This window comes from Lepisma saccharinum, chromosome 9 (assembly GCF_977018435.1).
Source record: "Lepisma saccharinum chromosome 9, izLepSacc3.1, whole genome shotgun sequence".
NCBI classification, from domain to species: Eukaryota; Metazoa; Arthropoda; class Insecta; order Zygentoma; family Lepismatidae; genus Lepisma; species Lepisma saccharinum.
The window spans coordinates 27208395-27229859 of record NC_139237.1 but is presented as its reverse complement, the minus strand read 5'-3'; positions in this window follow the sequence as shown (position 1 = coordinate 27229859).

The following is a 21465-nucleotide window of genomic DNA, read 5'->3' as shown; positions in this document are numbered from 1 at the left end:
TTAAACATCTTCTGCACAACTTGAATATTCTATGAGTTTTGTCTAGTTGTGTTCTGACTAAAGCTTCAAGATTATGTATCAGAGTGTAATGATATGTGCCATCTCCTTCAATTAAGAGCAGTCAATCGGAACAGCAGAATCATCATCAAGTGTACTGATTCTGAGAGGTGCTATCAAGCAATGTCACGGCCAGTAGAACAAATAAATACATTAATAGATAATTGTTTACCATTAATATCCCTGGCCTTTTTTCAAATTTATCAATATTCTGAACAGACATTGGATATTTTAAACCCTCCATTGCTTCATCAAAATCATTTTCATGCTGTTTATAATAACTTATTCTCTCAGGATTCCTTAAAACTGGAAACAAAGCAGCTAGAATACACCACAGAAAGCATTTTTGGTCGGTATTTTCTATGTTAACCAAGGCTCTTTTGTTTTTAATATTGGAAGGTAATGGCAGATATGTAGAACCTTGTAATGGGCTGAATTCAGAAATATTAATATATAACTTGTGTGGAGATCCGCATAGGCTCCATCCAGACTCTTTTCCAGCAAATTCAGTGTGTTTAATATTCAATTGATCTATCAAACTGCTTATTATTTTGTCTGAATTTTTATTTGAATAAATAGGTATAGTTTCTGTTATGTGGGGCTGTGTAAATTTTGTGCCATTTGGCTTCTTATATTGTGTAAACAATTTGAGGGACAGCTTATAAGAGCCATTTTGTGCATTTAGAATTGCCTGCACATCTGGATTTATACTGTTCAAAAAGTTCTTAATGTCACATCTTGGCTCTGAAACAAAACGGTGATCCCTTAATTGGCCGTTAAAACTGCTATGGATGGGTTCATAGCGTGGCTGCTTTGCTGCTCTAGCATTAACAGGTGCTTCATGCTTCCTTTTCAGACCAGATGTAGATGGTTGAGGGGGCAATGTTGATGACTGTGCAGAGCAAGAGCCTACATGTCTATTGAAATATGCCTTGCTAAATATTTTATGGCATTTGGAGCATATTTTTGTGGGAGTTCTATATTTGCCTGGGTCACAATTTTTTTGGTGCCTAGCAAAATTGGGGCTGGATATATTTTTATTACACTGATTGCAATATTTTTAATTTGGCATTTTTGTTGTTGGTTTATTATATAAGATTTCCTGGGGTTCAATTCAAAATTTTGTACTTAATATATATATATAAATATATAAGTTTTGTTCAGCTGTGTGCTTTGTATATTTCTTGTGTATATTTAATATGTTAATATTATTAATTTTTATCCTCGGTTTATTATATAAAATTTTTTGGGTTTTAAATCAAAACTCTATGCTTACTATGACAGGTTGTAAAGCTAATAGCCTACAAGTGGAAAAAGAGAATAAATATTGATCTACACTGACCTAGCACAAATGCCTGCACAGATATGCATGTCCTAGAAAGGCAATGACCTAACACTGTGTTATGTATTGATTTTTGTATAACAGGCTGGGACAGATATAAGCCTGACTCTAAATATGAGTGGATTACAACAAACAAGCTGGATGTAACAAATATCAGATTTTTTTATACAAAATATTAGCCCTTTTGTTCAATATATCAGAAATATATTTAATATGAATAATAAGAAATGTTATATATTAAACCAAACAGGCATGTAGTATGAAAAGCACTGTAACAACACATCTGTACTCCTCAGCCACTCTCACAATACTGGCTGATATGTAATGCAAAAAGAAAAGAACAGGAATTTCCCGTGAATTTTGTTTTTACGGGAAATTCCCGAGGGCTTTTTTTACAGGAAATTCCCGAGGGGTCATATTTTTCACGGGAATTTCCCGAGAGCTTTTATTAAAATTATCTGTGAATTCCACGATGCACTCCCTGATGACACCATATGTAGTGTTATTCTCATAGGGGAAAAATCATATATTTATGATGTAAGAAATGAGAGAGTCACAGTGCAATTCTAGAGGGCCTCTGCATATTGCATTGTTTTAATATTAGATAAACAAATTGAACCTGGTGCCCAATTGAACTTAAACCGGAAATAAATATGTGTGGGTGGGTGTAGGTTTTATGAGGATTTTGGCTTAATTTCAAGTGTATCCAAAACAATATCAAGAGGGGCATATTTTTAACAAGCTTATGGACAACAATCTGGCTGATGCAACTTTTGTAAGTGTGGGCAAATCAATCTGAGGGGGCTCATCATTTGTACACTGTAGTTTCGGGAAATTCCCGAGGGCATTTTTACAAAAATCTTGGGTTAGACAGGGTGCTACACTTGAGCAAAAAGCTCATATGGGCATGTTGAGCTTGTTTTAAGTGTAGCCAAATCTGCTTGAGGGGGGCTCATCATTTGTTGAGTTTATAATACCACAAACCCCACTACTGTAGTGGTAGCATTTGTTTTCCCGGGTAAGGGAGGGCGTTTCACAACATATGTTTTCGGAAATATATTTTTCTCTCTGCTCAAATGTTTAGTACACTCTATTAACTGACGCAAGGCTCTCGACAACCTCGTGCACAGTCTTGCATGTATGTATGGTTTTCTCCACACAGATCTAGATATATACCTAGATCAAATCCTGATTCTCTCCTCTGCACCATCTGAAATTCCATCAAACCCAGCAGCACCCTTCTTCGGATCGCATGTTCCCGTGCCGCCCATGCCGCGTATACACAATCCCAAAAAGACAAAAAAAAACGATCACACTACTAGCATACCCAAAAACCAAACCCACAAGCCCACAAGGAAATAAAAAAAACATTATTCCACATCGTTATATCCATCCCTGTTTAACGGGGAAACCCAGAGAGGTTGATTGCTTCTTTGCCAAGCTGGAGAGCAAAGCAAGCACTTAAATTTGGAACGATATAAAGAAAAGGAACGCTACTTCTGTTCCTATCCGATCTTGCCCTAAACTTCTTCGAAGATATAGAGTCCCGCACTAATTTCCCGGAATTCACTTTTGAGCAGATCAAAGATTAAATTTCGACCCCCTTCATGCTCCTTTGTATTTCAACTAACGTATACTCTTCATAGTATACTTCATGCCAGGGAGTCGTAACGTAACGAAATGACGCGGTATTTTTAATTACGGTTTCCGTTATGTTACAACCAGAAACAGAGTAACTTTTTTTGTGAACAGAAACGTTACCTCAGGTATATGAAACATTACGTTACAGGTGTGCATAACGTTACCGAATCATAACTGATCCGTAAATCAGTAGGTCGTTAGGTGACGCTTTAACGTTACATCCATTGCCGGCAACAAGTAATGTTACAGGGTAAGAAAGAGGTTCGTCACGTGTTGACTAGTAACTTTAGTGTAAGTGGAAAGTGATAGTAACGTTACAATCAACCAGTAACTTAATTGAGGTCACGACTGTAAAAACAATACACTATATGGACCGTAGTGCGCGCGGAGCCGTCATATTGTTTATTTGTGTGCCAGATGGATGGAATCATTCTTAATGTTGCCACCAGAGGACAAAAGAATCAGTTACGCAATGACATAATAAGAAAACCTTGGTGCGAACTCGCAGCCTTTCAGGCAGCGCATTTTGGATTCTGGCCCAGGGAGAGGAAGTAGTTTTTCCTCTAGACAGACACCTTAGGAAGGTGTCCGAGAAACCACGACATTGGAGGAGAAGAAGGATAAGTACTTTAAGTTTCGAATTGGCACTCACACACCCAAATTATATTTTGTTCATCTTTCTCGTCGTTAAATTACGTGGAGAATTTACTTAGCTGTAAAGGAATAGATTTAGTTCATCATTATTAATTATTTAGTTCAATTAATATCCATCCAACTGGCACAAGTGGTACGACACGAAAATATTTATTTCAGCGAGTTTAACAGCGAAACATCTTTCTTTATGTAGACTAATGGTGATCGCACATTATGTGAATATGAATATTCTCGCATATTTTGGAAAGGTGTTGTATCTGTACTTTTTAATAGCATAGCTGCCCCATAGCAAAATAAATAGACCTATAAGGCGGAAATTTCCACTGCGCGCGTTCAAAGGTTTGTATTCATTAAACAACACGTTTAACGTGGATAACTACCATACTTGCTTCAAAGCAACAACGTTATTGATAGCTGGCATCATACAGACGTTCCGATGTGCAATACCGTGTCCGATGCCGTGTTCCGGAGAGAATAACATAGGTCTCTCGTATAATTGTGCTCGTTACTTTTGTAGCGTTACAGTTATTTTCCTCCACAAAAGTCTGTTTCGAAAAAGTGATACACATATCCGTTACGAATAGCATATACCGTTATCGAAGGCGTGTTTGAAGAAGCCTCATAATTGTGATCGGCAGCATAGTAACATTACAGTATTTTGACACCTTGAAAGTCATTAAGTTATAATATGTTTTTTTTTCGTTTTGGATGTCAGTGAAAACATTAAATTGTAAAAGAAAACCTTTGAAAACATCCGTAAACAAGATTCGGATTGACAGAAGTTCTGGTTATCGGAATTTACTGATTAACTACGTATTTATCACAAATATTTTTCTTTTCTGCATACTTAATCACTTTACGTGGATTTGTTCTAATTTGATTATCTATGCAAGATGAATTTTAACATATGCGTTCACTTTATGCGATAGGAAAACAAACTTTGTTGTAAGAAAACGTTTATATCTATCTTTCTCTCTCTCTTTCAGATTACATGTGTTACATCAATTTAAAAAATACAGTATGTTTGGCGATGAGAATGATTCGTGCTTATATTAAGTTGCTGAAGTACGAAACATAAAGGACCAACCAAAGAATCATCCGTGCCACGCCTCCATCCACGTAAGCGAGAGGCAAGCTTTTTCCTATCGGAAGACGAAAGATAATTGCTTGATGCGCGACCTTCAGAAGGCGAACTGAACCACAAGGAAAGAAACCTGCGCATACCCGCGACTCCTGTGCACCATACTGTCGCGTGGAGGGAAGGGGGAGAGTTGAAAGTGCTTCCTTATTGGCCGAGCTGAAGGGTAGAAGGGAAAGCTGTGCGGGGACTTTTCGTCCAAGGTTTTTTCTTTGTGTTCGCTCATAGCAGCAGCACCACGCAAAATCGGAAAATATGAATTCTCAAACTTTGTACACGTGACCTTCGGTCACGAAACATCCGAGTAGACAACACCCTGGGGCGATATGAAATGCACTTTTAGCAAGTAGAAATAAGTAGAAACGAAATGTTAGATGGAATTGATGTACGAAACAAACGAAACCGCGTTTGTGCAACTGGTCTGTGGCTAGACAGGGCCATTGGCCTCTCAAGAAGTCAAGAATTGTATGGAAAGTGATTCTCAAAATTAAGCGAATAAAAGGACAGTATATTTTATCATATACAAGGGCACTCATCTGCTTACAATTTTGAAAATTACTTCAGTAATTCTTGTCTTCTTGGACAGGAGGTGCATTAAACGTTTTGGTGTAGAAGCGGACAGAGCGCCCGCTACCACGTTTCAAAGAAAAGCATAGGCAGACATTAAAGTAATTTTCAAGAACGAAAAACGCAAGAACGACAGTCGACGTAGACATTGAGCAACGTGTGACTGAGAAATACAATCGTAACAAAGGACAGGATTCTTCAAGAAACAGTAATTTTATAAAACTTCCTATCATTAAATCAGTTCATCCTTTTATCATCTTTTGTCTGTTATACTTTTGTATTATTCTTGTTTTATATAGCTTTTCTGCCACTTGTAGATAATCACGACGATGAAGATGAATGATGATCATATTAAATCTATGAAGGGATGCTTACAAAAAAAACAACAAAAAAACACCCATCCCCAGGTGTCTACTTGAACTTGAAATGTTTGGTACCAAGTGTATGAGTGGATCACTCAACGACTTCGGCCTTCGAGGCACAGTTTCAGTTCCAACATGCAGTATAATTACGTTTCTACTACTCTGAATTGACCAAAGCATGTGGTGTGTGTAGTTTATTTTACTTAAAAAGCACCCTTAATACATGAGATACTACAAATAATTTCAGGCATACCCTCGAATTTTGGTTGTCTGTCACTTTGAAGTGACGTTTATATTCATATTAGGCCTACGACTAGCTCGAACTAAAAACTCTTGTGAAATACTGTGTATAAGTTATCCTTGTTAAGTGAGAAACTTCATATTTTGCTAAGAAAATATGCATGAAAAATTATATTTGTATCTACTACTTGAAGAATTCAAATTATTATGATGGAATTTCAACTAACGTATACTCTGCATATAACGTGGTATACAGTTATCGCAGAGGAGTTCTTGTCTCACAGTAAATTTATTTTTAGTTGAGGAACTCGAGAGTAAGTTGGAAATATTTAATGACCCACTTTGTGTGTTCGATTAATCAGAATTGGAGTGCGAGAAATCTGTAGTTAAGGTCATTCAACACGTCAATTTGTAACTCTGAATGCAAGTTTTCTTTGATTTAGTGGGAAATCAGTCTGCTATTGTTGTAAGTAATAAATGGAAACATATATATTTTCTGCTCGAGCAGGAATCCACAACCCTTATCCATACAATCAGTTTCTGTGTTTGAAACTTCTGTTTAGGAAAGCTACATACAATTTGCTTTTAATAACACCAGCTTCAAAATATCCTATCCATTCTTGCCATGCCAAGTAATGTTTATTTTGATTTGTTATATTTAACTTTGGTTTTCTACCACTTTTGGCTAATCGCGAAGACGAAGATGGGTGATGCAATGACAAAATTGATGAAAGGACATCACAAAAAAATAATGAAAACAATGCACAGGCTGGGTTCCGAACTCGGGACCTGTGGCGTCGTATTGCGCTGTGCTAAGCGTTCCGTCACGGAGGTCTACAAATTATTATTTGACCATACATTGTTCATGAAATAAAAACATAACATATACAGTGGCTCACATTAGTAAACGAATACGTAGCATTTTGCTGCATTTCTTCACAATATTTCAAAATTAACAACATGTACATAAATATAAACGATGGTGAAATACGTATTTATACGCATTTATTAAGCTATATTCCGTGTTACATATTTCTTTTTGTAATTTTGGGTGCGTCAGCACTTACGCTATTTTGCACCCGACACGTTATACGGGGTCCAGCCCCTTACCATAACAAATAACATAAATGTAATGTCGTATAACTGAAATATTAAAATATTCTGACTTAGGTTAAAAGTTGAGGCTGTAAAGGGGCACTCAGCACACATGACAAAAAGCAGGAGAACACACAGAATTATACATTCCATAGAACCAGTCGCCAGAGTCTCGTTAGTCTGCAAGAGCAGTCCTGGGTGTACTACGTGGAATGAAGTTGATGATTGGGTGTACTACGTGGATGGTCACCCCTTACACCCCTGTTACCTTTTCAAATCTAAAAATAGTTATTTATGTTTGGGTGTAAAAAAAGAGATCACTTTAATATTCGGACAAATCGTGAAAGCCTTCTGTTTCTGTTAAGCTAAGTTTCCATTCTGACAATTTCCATACTCATGACGCGCAACATGTGCCGGAACATGTTGCGCGTCATTTAGTGCACTGTTTCCAATTCAAACCTACTTCTGCAAAATTGGCCCGCAGGCGTGTACCAAGAACTTCTAAAATAAGAAGCGACAACGACCTAGATGGTGGATTAGAAGTTTGCTAGCAAAAAAAAGAAACTCGTTGATGTGAGACTTGCGTCTTCAAAGTGGATACGAAAACTTTGTAAGAATGACTGTAAGTGATTTTGCATTGCTATTAAATCTTGTTGGACCACAGATTGTAGTCGCGTCGTCTGTTTCTACTCTAGTGCTTATGCCCGTGCCCCAGGAACTTGCTGTAGGCTGTTTCCATTGTCCGCGGCGCATGTTGTTCGTCTTAAACGTTTGGGGCAATTTTGTCCCCGGCACTTGCGCCGCGGCATGTTGCAGACAGTTTCCATTTCAACAAATGCTTGACACATGCAGCGTCGCATGCCGCGCGTCATGTTGAGCGGCAAATTTGTGGTAATAGAAACGAGGCTTTACATAGTTTTCCTTTACCAGTCAACTACAGTGCGGGGATCGAACAATTCATACTACAGCGTTATTCATATGTCAGTGTCACATTTGGTGGAACATCGTGTGCGTGATGTATGAGACGTGCGAGTCCGAATCATGTAAGTATGGAATCAGAAGCTCTCTAAGTTTGTGTCACGTGAACAGCTCATGTTGTGGTGACGCGATTGGCCGCTAGGCGGCAGCAGTCTACAATATGGCATTCTCAGGTAACGAGAGAGCATTTTGCGTGATACAGTTTGCGAAAACAGAGGTTACTGTGACTGTTCAGCGGAGAATTCGCACTCGTTTTCAGAAGGATCCACCAGATCGCAGGACAATCAAGAAGTGGTATCAAACTTTTGAGCGCACAGGGTGTCTGTGTCTACCTAAACGACCTGGAAGGCAGGGACCGTCATGTGCCACTGTTGAAAGTGTTCGTGAGTTGTTTGCGCGCAGCCCTCGGAATTCGACAAATCGGACAAGTGTGCAGCTGAGAATGTCTCAGTCTACTGTGTGGCGTATTGTTCGCACGCAACTGATGATGAAACCGTACAAACTGCAACTTGTACAGGCGCTGACAGAAGGTGACAAGGAGGTTCGCACAAAATTTGCCATCGACATACAGGCAGCAATGGCAGACGATGAAAATTTTGGTGACAGACTCGTTTTAAGCGATGAAGCTACGTTTCATTTTTCGGGGAAAGTTAACCGTCACAACGTGCTGATTTGGGGAACCGAACACTCACATGTGACAGTCGAGCATGTGCGCGACTCCACAAAGATCAACGTGTTCTGCGCCATGGCAAAGGACAAGGTTTACGGGCCCTTTTTCTTTGCAGAATCCACAGTGACTGGCATCACTTATCTGGATATGTTAGAACAATAGCTTATTCCCCAAGTGACAGCAGACAGAGGTAACTTCATTTTCCACAAGGACGGGGCCCCACCCCACGTCCATCGACTCGTGCGTGTGTACCTGAACAAGAACTTCAAGCGAAGATGGATTGGACGCATTAATACGATGACGTTGCATTGTTTCGGTGGCCGCCAAGATTCACAGACTTCACACCTTGTGATATCTTTCTCTGGGGATATGTGAAGGACAGGGTGTTCATTCCACCGCTTCCACCTGATTTGAACGACCTCCGAGTTTGCATTATAGCAGCGATAGCAACGATAGACTGTGACATGCTGGTGCGGGTGTGGGCAGAATTGGACTATCGCCTGGATGTCTCCCGTGTAACCAAAGGTTTACACATTGAACACTTGTAAGGTATGACAAAAAACTTTTTGAGATTGTCTTTCTTTTTATATATCCTTCATGCTGATATGTACTTATTTCACAATACAACTCCGAAATGTGACATTGACTTATGAATAACCCTGTACTTCCTGACTACATCTGTTACCAGTAGCTTCATTGCTCCCTGATGACGAACGGCAGCTATTTATTTTTACGGTACCTAACCAAAGGTTGTAGGTACAGGGCATTTGAAAATGTTAAGTACATGTAAGCGTACCGTGGGTGACGCAATAAAACATAATGAAAAGGAAAATGAGGTAGATTCCGTATCTCAGAAAATTCAACCAAGAGAATTAGGAGAACGAAATGAACGAGCTTCAGTATGAAATATCAAGACCTTTTCCTCACCCCACCCCCTTCCCAAACCAAGGGCTCCGAAAGCAGCTGTGCAACTTGGAGCAGGCATTGGGACTGCTGTACGGTTCAGTAGCGTTTCGTCCGAAAGCGAAATTCCTAGAAAAATGCTACAGTTCGTCTGCGACGGTTTAATGAGTTGTGTTTCGTGCGAGCCTGGCTGATGATGAGTCACACATTGACTAACCGGTGGCAGCGGTAGAATTGGTGACTAGGATACCTCAATTTACAACTTTTAAACTACATTGCATAGACAGCGGAGTGTAGCATAGGGAGTTCAGACTCAGCCAAATCGTCGAGAGAGGGATACTTGGTTCGATACCAGGTGGAGGCACAAGTGGTTCGGATCCCCCTTTAACTGTAGGTCCAGTCTAGATTAGCCTTACTGTGCATAAATTGGACTTAAAATAACAAATAAAATCGTCGAGAGGAAGTGAACTTGGATCCAGAAATTTAGTAATGGCAGACTACTGTGGAGGTGAGATTTGCAAGTTCCAGACGGAAAGAAATATTAAAACAACGAAGAAATATTTTCTTGGATCGAGCATTTAAGAGTGCTTAGCAAGCAGTTTCCTTCATTAAATACTATTAGGATGGTAGCCCTCGGACGAAACGCTACTCGGTGAAGTAACCGTAAGCTGTCTGTTCCTGGAATTCGGACGAAACGCTACGCCACGTGCTGTACATCCGAAATGGTAATCTGGCGGTTCAGAAGGCGAAGATGAGTATGAGCGATGAAATGGTGAAACTGATGAAGGGACACTAACAGAGAGAACTCATGCATAGGTCAGGATTCGAAACCGGGATCCCTGGCGTCGTAGCGCGCTGTGCTAACCACTCTGCCACGTAATATTTTTTTTATTTACTCATTTTAGATACTCCTTTTACCTATGCTAAAAAAATAAATAAAAAATGAAAGTTACTGTTTTTTCCAACATGTTCATTGAGAAAGTAAATGAGTAGTTGTATTTACGGTGGGATAAACCCACGAAAGTATGAACCCCCCCTCAAGCAGATTTGCTATACTTAAAACAAGCTCAACATGCCTACATGAGCTTTTTGCTCTAGTGTGGAACTCCGACTAATCCAAGATTTTTGTAAAAATGCCCTCGGGAATTTCCTCAGAAAGTATGACCCCCTCAGATTGATTTGGCTACACTTATAAAAGGTACTTCTGTGAGATTGATGTCCATACATTTGTTAAAAATAAGCCCCTCTTTTGGCCATACTTAAAACTTGGCCAAGACACACACACACACACACACACACACACACACACACACACATATTTATTTCTGGTTTAAGTTCAATTGGGCACCAGGCTCAAATTGTATATCTAGTATTAAGATAATGTAATTCTTCTAGAATTGCTCTGTGACCCGCTCATTTCTTACATCATAAACATATGATTTTTCACCTATGAGAATGACACTACATATAGTGTCTTCAGGTAAAGCCTCATGGAATTCACAGATAATTTTAATGTTTGTTCTGTCATTAACCACAACTTGTTTCCTTTTTGAAGCATTGATGACAAACATGGGTCTCCGTGTCTTGAATTCATCTGGTGTGTAGTACATGTCAGTATTGCCAATAGTGACACGCTTGAAAGCCGAAAAAGCTTCATATAATTTAAGAAAATCATCCTTGGACATGTCTAAATTGTAATTTTCTCTAGGAAATACCTCATTTCTGCCATTTTTAAGATATATGTTCTTGATGTTGCAGTTATCAAATCTACTTGAATTTTTTTCCTGATTGTTGTGTCTCCCAGTCTGAAACAGTACCACCACAAAATCAGGCATGTCATATTGAATACTAGAGAATGAGTTTGTAGCATCAAATTCATAATAGGTACCAGTGGCAGGCTTCTGTACGCATTGATATGTGTAAAATTGCAGAGGAATCTGTGGATTTTTTATTATATCAGCTTTGTATTTAAGAGCATAACTGGCCTCATATTCAACAACCGGGATTCTTAACTCCATAGTCTGAATAATGCATTTGCCTTCATCAGGTAGGGCATTAGGCAGAGCTTCCCCTGTAGAATTTAATGTACTGTACCTCATCAAAGCATTATTATCATTTGCAGCTCTTCTAAATGTGATTCTTAACCCGCCCTTCCACATAATATCTTTGTAATCCGAGAAGAATCCTGGCAACAGGCGCATCGGGAACAGCACTGTGTGGTTCTTAGATAATATTTTCTCACCAGCCTCAAATCCACCAATTCTGTAGTAAGAAGCCTCGGTTTTGGATAATTTTAATGTGGCCAAAGCTGTGGAGGTAATGCCGGGATAATCCACTCTGTTTATAACAACGCCATGCTTTCTGATCTCAATTTCAGAGAACAGATGCGGCACAAAATTGTCCACCAATCTTATATTTGAATTTGCCGGATAATCTGTTCCATCGAGCTTTACAACATCAAATTTGATGTATAGATCTGCTCTGTGAGGGTGTATAAAGCCGTCCCCTACATCAAGATCAACCTCTATTTCTGTGTTGGGTTGATTTAAATTTGCAAATGTCCTCCTGTTTGGGGGGAATGATTGAAGCTCATAACTCTCAATATTTTCCATCGTATGTATTTTTATTTAAATGTTAATCTCTATGATAGCAGTTGTTGTGGCTCCAGCAAAATCAACTAATTCTTCTTTTTCATTAGTGACCATCAATTCAATATAATCTATTCTATTATGGAACACAGGAAAATATAATGTTGGGGATGGATTGTAGATGATTGGCTCCATGAATTCAGAATTAGGTTTGAATGTTGCAATGATGCCAGTTTGTTTGTGAGTGCCTATGCCATTTGATTTGGTGATCATACCCTCAGCCACATAACAGTGAATATTTAGAGTCTCTATGGCTAAGAATTTAGGTATATTCATAGCAGTGTGTTTGATGCCTGCTTCAAGTTTTGTGTTGTTCTCAAAGCCTAACAGCTCTCCTATAGTACCCAGATCCACTGTTTCTGTGGCAGATACAATCTCTACTCTGTGAGTGACAGAATTTTGACTTAACACTACACCTCTGGGTAATTGAGCATTTAGAGTGGACAGATTATATTGCCCTGGAGTGATGACAATTTTTTGATCCCCTACTGCAATTGTATTGTTGTGGTGTGTAATATTAGGGATGAGGTACATGCCGTAAAATGCTCTGAGAGCTATTGTTTTGGGATACACTATATCATCATGCAATTTGAGTTTCAATATTGAATTTTGGCTGGTGAGATGGAATACCCCCATGATGTTTCAAATACCACAAGGCCTTTTGAAAATTTTCAATTGATGGTTTATTTATTTGAGACATATATCTAAGAACAGATAAGCACAAATGTCCACAATTAACATCTTTGAAATTTTGAACACGGGCATTATTGTAATAAAGATTAGCTGAATTTAGATAATTTATTAAATTTTCAGGTGGAACACCTCCAAATGAATCAAACACAAATGCCTCATTGTTTAAATATTTAAGATAACAGATCCAGTGAGTGCCCTGATTTTTGAACTCATCCAAATTAACAATGCCACACTCTTTGTTGAGTGGTTGTTCCGGTAAAGAATCAGACATGTACACACCTCTAAAATGTTTGATGCCCAGTGGCTTGATTAAAGCTTCAATATCTTGGTTTGTAAGCGGCTCTTGTTTTTTTTAAACTTATTCATGGCTCTCTTAACACCTTTGCCTTGTTTCTCCATGGCCAGGTTATGGCGCCTCTGCTCATCTAATTCTGCCCTATTTTTCTTGGCATCTATTACTGTTTTTGCTATGGCAGCTGATCCCCCAGCCAAGCTCCCAACAGCCCCGAGAGCAGCTAAGATGGCAGGGATGGTAAATATGAATCCCCCTACATGTGACTTTTTTCTAGATTGCTGTAATTTTTTTAATTGGGGGGTGCTAAGCAACAATTTCATACCATGTCCCTTGGCAAGACAAGAATTTTTTTTCTTGCGCTGCTTTTTGGTCAAGAGACCGTCAATAGTTTTAAGAGATTTGAGACCTGCATAAGGTATTTGATACATAACACCCTTGGCCTTCATCGTAGGTTTATTATATACATATTCACAACCCCCACCCCAGTTTTTGTTTGGTGATCATAGCTATGGTGGTTCCCAATGCTGATATTCTCTCACTTAAAGAAGCATCTTTGCTTACAAATCTACCAAATGCAGCCTCTTCTAATTTCTTGTCTGCAACATGTCTCTTGTCAAGATCAGAATGTGTGTTGTATGCTATGTCATGGTCTCTACAAGCAGCATCTAGGGGATTAACACCAGGATCCCCTCTGTTTAATCTATGGTCCAATTTTGTACCGGGACCACAATACTGATAGCCTGGAATGTGTAGTTCAAATGGCAGCTTGTTTATGATGTCATTAACCAACCCCCGGCCCTCAGAAATATTCCAAAATTTGGGTGGTAGAGTATTAATAATTTTTATGAGATATCCAATCCCCTTAGGGTCATTCACTATAAAATTAGACAATTTGGTGCTTATCATGTCCATAATTCCAACCTCTTCATTGTAAAAATTGTGGTTGCCAGCATTTTCCTCCCCAGCTATCACCAATAACCTATCTACAAGTTTCCTGACATCATCAACCCACACAAATTCTTTAGGCAGGGTGTTGTATTGTTTGATTCCACTACCTGTCTTGATCTGTGACCATATGGGCTTGATTAAATTGTTGTATTTTGCTCCACTGCTAGACTTGACTCTTTTTTGTGTGGGATCATTGTTCTGGTATAGAGCATCTGATTTTATTAATATTTCTTTGTAATACTCATAATCTTTATCTGTATAGCTGCCAGGCCTTTTCCTAGTAATCAGTTCCCACAATCCAGGTGTGCCGAGATACTTAACAAAAGCACCTTTTTCTCCGAGACGAGATTCTGAATAAACAATGATATCATCTCCCATAAATGTTACTCGGAAATTGCCAATTCTATGTATGATGCTGCCATCAAGCTCTGTGTCGGCATATAAGCCAAACACCTCATCTTTGTTGTCTTTAGGTGTGGTTAAATATTTTTGAGCAAGAAGACCCAATTCAATAGGATCCTGAGTAGCTTCAATTCTTCTAGGAGCAAGAGGACTAGGTGTATGAATACTGGAAAGTGGGGTGAATGGATAATCTAATATGTTTCTTGCAGCTACAGGCACAAGCTCTGTGATCAAATCTTGATTTTGCTCTGTAACAGTTTTGATATTCTTACCTAAATTATTAATAGCATCAATTACAGGCTGTTCTGTTTGTTTGTGTTTTTCATAAATTCCCCGGTTCTCTGATTTCCATCCCTTAAATCTTTTTACAAGATAATCTCTTAACTTAAGATCGTCAATGATTGGCCTTTTCATGGTTATTTATATATGTTTCAACGTCTAGAAAATCGTTGATTTTATTTCTGTATTTGCCAGTATTAGGTGTTCTTGTCATATCAATTGTGACAAACCCATAGCTATCCTGGTTCCAGCACCTGCTGCAAAACTTGGAAAAATCATTGTAGCTCAAGTCCCCACCTACATATTCATCATGTATGTGTTTGAGGTTGGTATGATCTTGATGAAACACACATATAAAATTGCTGTTGTCTCGGATCAGCTGCTTCGGAATTTTAGAAAAAGTCTGTGCCAGGTAGAAGCAATCAATGTTTTTGTGTCGCCCCTGTGTAAAGAAATTTCTAACCTTGTTTTGATTATCCAGTATAATGTCATCAAACACAACAACAGAATTATCGAGACATTCATGAAGTGGCTTAACATCTGGTTCAAAAGTGGCTATATCCAATCCTACATATAGCTTCATCAGCTGCTGATATTTTAATTGTTCCAAGCTCTTAGAGAAGATATACAAGTGCCTGTTTTTCCAGTCTAACCAGTTGGGTGCCAATAAAAAATTATCAACCATTAGTGTAGTTTTACCACAAGCAGATGGCCCAACAATAAGACACCTAATATTATCAGGCAGCAAGTTGCCATTTCTCTTATTTTGTTGTTCAGGTTCTGGCAGCCTTTTTATAACATCCCAGGTGCTCATATTATCACTTTGTTTGCATCGATCCAGCTGTTTTCCGGATGACCCAGCCATTTGACAAATAACTTGTTGCCTTTTCTGCGGATGACTTTTTCTATGAGATATGTGTCAGGCTGTTTAGTTTTGCTGAGCTCTTGTTCATAGAACCTGCCTTTGAGAATTTCTCCTCGGTGATCCTTTATTATATATGTGATAAGGGTCCCGGGTTTAACTTGAACCACTGTAAATAATTCAGTACTCCAGTTTCTTGTAAAGCCTCTTTTGAATAAGTGCTTATATTTGCTGATTCTTACTTGATCACCCACCCAGTATTTGGCCTTTCTTGTTGTTGGCTGGTATCTAGGATAATAAACAGTGCTGATCAATTTTTGCTCATCAGATGAAGTTACTTCAGAGGGTTTCATGTTGATTGTGGAATGGACCGAGTTGTTATATTTATGTAGAAGTTCTGGAAGAATATTAATCCATTTATAATTACCTTGCAGGGTAAATTGTTTATACATAAGATTTTTTAAGGTTCTGTTGAATCTCTCTACAATTGAGGCTTTGAGATCACTGTAACTCGAGTAATGTTTTATTGACTGGCTTTTAATAAATTGTTGAAACACAGAATTATAAAATTCTTTGCCATTATCTGTTTGCAAATAGCGCGGGGATCTTCCACTCTGATTGATGATTGTCCTGATGGCTTCTGTAACACATTTGCCAGTCTTGGATTTGAGTGGCACAGCCCAGGCAAATTTTGAAAATGTGTCTATGACAGTGAGTTGATACTTGTAGCCCTTGTTGATTTTGTCTAAGTTTTTCAACTGTCCACTTGACAACTCAATCAAGTCGCTCTGCCATAAATCATCTATGCCCTTTGTGACTACTGGGAGTCTCTTAAAATGATGTCGGACCTGTCTGTGTAATTCATCAACATCTAGACATAATATGAAAACAAGAATATTGCAACTATGGGGTGTTCAGCAGCTGAGACTGCAGGATTTTCTAAATATAATTTGTCTCCAATATGTATTTTAAATTCCAAAGTGCCATCATCTTCAGTATAAACTGTTTCTAATGTATTGGGGTCTGTAAAATCCTCTAACTCTACACTGGTGATTTTCACTTTGTTCTCAGCATTTGTTATTGATAAGGTAGGGTAGTGGTGTGCCTGTGGCTGATGCCAATATTTGATCTTGATTGGTCTCAATGTACCCCCAACAAAAAATTGATAATAAAATTGTGCAGGGGACAGCATATATATTTTGCCACCTGGTGTAAATGGTGAATCATATTCTTTGTTGGGGATGCTGTACAATTCAAGAATTACTGTATGTTTTGGATTCTCGATTATGCCTGTTATTTCCTTTTCTGCTGTGAGCAATCTGCTTGTTACAGATTCAAGGTGCTCATTGATGGTCCTAACAACATCATCATGGCCTGGCTTGATCTTTATGTCCACAACAAGTTTCTTGTATTGTTGCACAATCTCTTGAAGCTGGGTGGCAAAAACAGACAGGGCATTTGCTTGATTCGATTCCATGGTTCCTAGCTGTTGGTTGATATTAGCTACAATTTGTTGCAAATTTTCAACAACTGCCAATTTTGAATTTTGAGCAGTAAGATCATGGACCTGTCTTCTGATATCCTCAAACAGGGCATGCAGTTCATTAATATGTTGATTGGTTGGAAGAGTGGCCACTGTCTGTGTGAGTTGTTTGATCTCTGTCTGGATATTCTTGATATCTTCTGATTTCAATATCCTATTCACTGCCCTCTTAATATTTTTAAGTTCCTGTGATGTAGGAAGATTTGATACTGTATTTTGCAAAGATTCAAGTGCCAATTTCACATTGTTTAATTCAGAAGCATCAGCCACATTTTGCATAGCATTTTGGAGCAGGGCTATATCTGCCTGAGTGGGTGTGGATTGTTGTAAAATTTCAAGCTTTGTTTGGATATCATCGATCAAGTGATGAAAATGAGATAGCTCAGATTCAGTGTTGAGGTTTTCAAGCTTTGTGATTTGTTGCTGGACACTGACAAGTGTATCTACAATCCCAGGCAATCGGGATTCTAGTACATTTGCCAAATCACTTTGCACTGCTGCTATTGTACCTTCAAGATGGGTTATGGTACTTTGAATTTTTCCAAAATCTTCATATGTTTCAAGTTGCAGCTTGATGTTTGCTACACTCCGAGTTATTGCATTCAAAGCATCAGAAGATGGCAAATTGTTCATAAAATTTTCAAGTGTCTCAATTTTTTCTTTAACCTCGGCTATGGCATTGTGCAGAGGGTCCAGATTAGGTATCTGGAGTGACTGAATCTGTTCTTTTAGAGTGGAAATCACTAGATCAAAATCTTCCTGTGATTTTATGCTTTTGACAATTGTTTGGAGCTGTGCCTGGACATTATTTATTTGCTCCTCCAATTGCTGTTTCAATTGCTCAGAGTTGGTGGTCTGGGTCTTAAATTTGGCTTGAAGAGCTGCTACAGCTTCTTCCAAACTTTGAAAATTATCTAATGTTGCCAGGTCAGTATATTTCTGAAGCAGCACTTTGAGTTCTGAATCAATTTTAAGAAGAGGGTCCATGCATTGTGATTGTAAATTTGTAATTTCTAATTGAAGACTGGCATTGAGTGTGGTTTGTAAAGCTTGTAAATCACTTCTTAATTTCTTGACTCTGACATCAAGCATCAGAATCTCATCACTGTGATCTTCATGCCTTGTATGGCCAAATATATCATTAAGCATTTTCTTTTAATGGTTATTTATTATAGAGTATCTGATTCTTAATTCTATAAAAAAGGGTATAAGCTTGTCATATGACCCAGGGACCTCAATATATAAGCAGTCACCAGCAGAAACAGTATATACAGTGCCAGAAATCATGTTTGAGTGCTTAATTCTATAAATATTTCTCCCTACTGAAATCTTGACATCACCCTCAGGGGTTGTAATAAATTGCAATTGCCCACCTACAGGTAATTGGTAATGATTTAAATTATTGTTAAATATGTACAATGTTTTGCCTGTTTCATCATCATTATCTGTAAATATGCTGTTCAGATGAATAATTAACAAGCCACTCAGTTTAGACAGCATATCAGGAGAGGGTTGTGGTGTTGGCAGGTCCATAATAGCCTGTTTCTTGAATCCAAATAAGTTCATAGGCATGTTTATTTATTTCAAATCATGCTCTGTAATTGGGCATTGATTCCCATTTTTCAAATCACAATGCCCCCAAGGTAAAGTATGTATGTCACATGATAAAATGCGTCTCTTATCATCATGTGGGTCCAGAGCCACTTTTCTTACAATATTGCTAGTCAACAAGTGATCCTCACTCTGAATTCTATTTTCTGATGTTTTGATTGAATTCTGGGATTTGATGCAATTTTTATAATCTTCAAATTGGAGATCTTTGTCAACAGTTACTCTGCCAATGCCCTTGGCTTTTTTGGCAACAGCACCACTACATGTTTCAAAACTGTACACCTTGGCACTTAACCCAGCAAATTTCACAATAACATCACCAAGTGTCTCATCTTTTAACTTGCCAGGCACCTTTTTGTTGTGGTGGTGTTGAATCTTTGTATGTTCACTGGTATCAAAGTATTGAAACAATTCAGGCTGTAATATATCTTGATAAACATCTTCTGTTTGAATATCAAGAATAAAACTATCCGTGTCCATGTACAATAATTTTACACGATCACCATAAAAAGGTTTCAGCACATCATAATACAATATTAACATATGTAATTTGGACAATTCCAATATCACAGCCCCTACATAAATAGGTTTATCAAATTTGATCTTTGTTTTCTTCATGTTGAAAAGTGCCATGTACTCATCATAAATTCTTCTGTAATTGAAGTTGGGCTTTGCAACCAATTTTTTGCTCCGGCTGGGGTCAGTAATTATTTTAACATCGGTATGTTTCCTGACATTTTCAATTGTTTTGCCATACACTGAATTCACCATCAATTTAAACAAGCCCTTATCAAATTGACTCTTTGCAGATGTTCGAAGCTCTGTGTTTGTATCAATGTATGGTTTCAACCATTCTGAGTGCCTGAACCTTAAGACTTTGCCAACTTTGGTTACTTGGACACCATGTTTCATCAGGAACTGGAGGTTTTTGTAATATATGACATAACCCTGTTTCGGCTCCAGAGTCATCATGAGCTTCTTCTGTTTAGAGCCAGGTGAGCACTGAACCTCGGGAATTGGGGGCAGATCAGAAAATTTGTTGTGCAAATCATCAGGAATTGTCAGATCAACCTCTAAGAATAGACCATAATCACTGTCATCAAAATTCTGAAGATCTTCAATATTGAAATCTTCAACCCATTCAAGCCCTGCATATGGCAGTTTTTGCATCATGGCGTGACCATAGAGGCTGTTTGCATCTACATACAGTATATAATTTGATGGCCGTGCTGGATCATAATCAGGCATATGCTTGTTATTTGCTCTGGCATATCTCTGGGAACATTGCACCATCCCCCCTCTTATACATTTCTCCATAAACAGATACTTATCTTGATCGTGGATCAGATCCAATGGCTTTTTGGTGTTCAAAAACATTGCGGACCATGCTAGGCCCGGGGCACTGAAAAAATACACTGGGTCCAGTCCATAATTTTGCATAGAAGATTTTCTGAATGCCTGCATTATATCAGCTGAGAGGGTCACATCAAGTTTCAAATATGCCTTGTGATAATCACGAAATGTCTTGCATTTTAAATTGTTCCACACCAACTGGGCATGGTGATAATCATCATCAGTGATTCCAGATCCTCTGATTTTGCTGTAAAACTCTTCTTGTGGTGGCAGGGAACACTCATCAAATTTAGAAAAATCTGTAACATAGTCATATGGATTTACACCCTTCCGCCTAATTAATTTCAGGTCCTGATTTGGAAACGAAGCACGTGTGATTTTGAGTTTATCATCAGGTAATTGATTTGCCAGTGTAGGCAGGCTAGCAGATAAAAATCTGTAAGAATCAAGAAATCTTAATTGAATAGAAACACCATCAACTTTAATTATTTTGGTAATAGCAATATATTTTTCATCATTTTCAGCTAAAATGTTTAAATTCTGCTTCTCAAACCCCTCGTATCTGATCAAATGATGGAAATCATAATTGGATGCTCCATGGCAAAATATGGGGATAAATCTTGGTCTCTTGATCTGAATATTACAGCTATTACACAGGGCCATTAAGAATTTACCATCTGTATGAGAATGGTGATGAACCTTGATATTTATATCTGAAAATTCAGAATCACATACCGGGCATTTTTCTGCATTGTTGAAATCTTCAATCTGTTCCTCTGTTAAAGGCAACATAGGCTTTGATTTTAATAAGATGTTAGATGCTATGTCACGGCACTCATTTTCTATTCTATGTGCAAATATTTTGATGGCATCTGGTCCCGTGTATAAATATTCTTTACTAGCTACACCACCCTGTACAACCATATAATAAAAACTGGAAGGTTCATGTAACTGATATGGTGTAGTTGAGGATTCTTCGGGATCTGGATTGCAGAATGCAAGAGATTTGAGGTTCGATTCAAAATCATAGACAATAAATACTGGGTGTTCCAACAAGGATTCAAACTTTTTGAATTTGCAATTTTCACTTGGATTAGGCATCACCATATGAACAGGTTTATGATTGCCACAGTATTTCAGATGCTCAATTAACTTGTTTTTTGCAATTTCTGCACTCTCTTCAC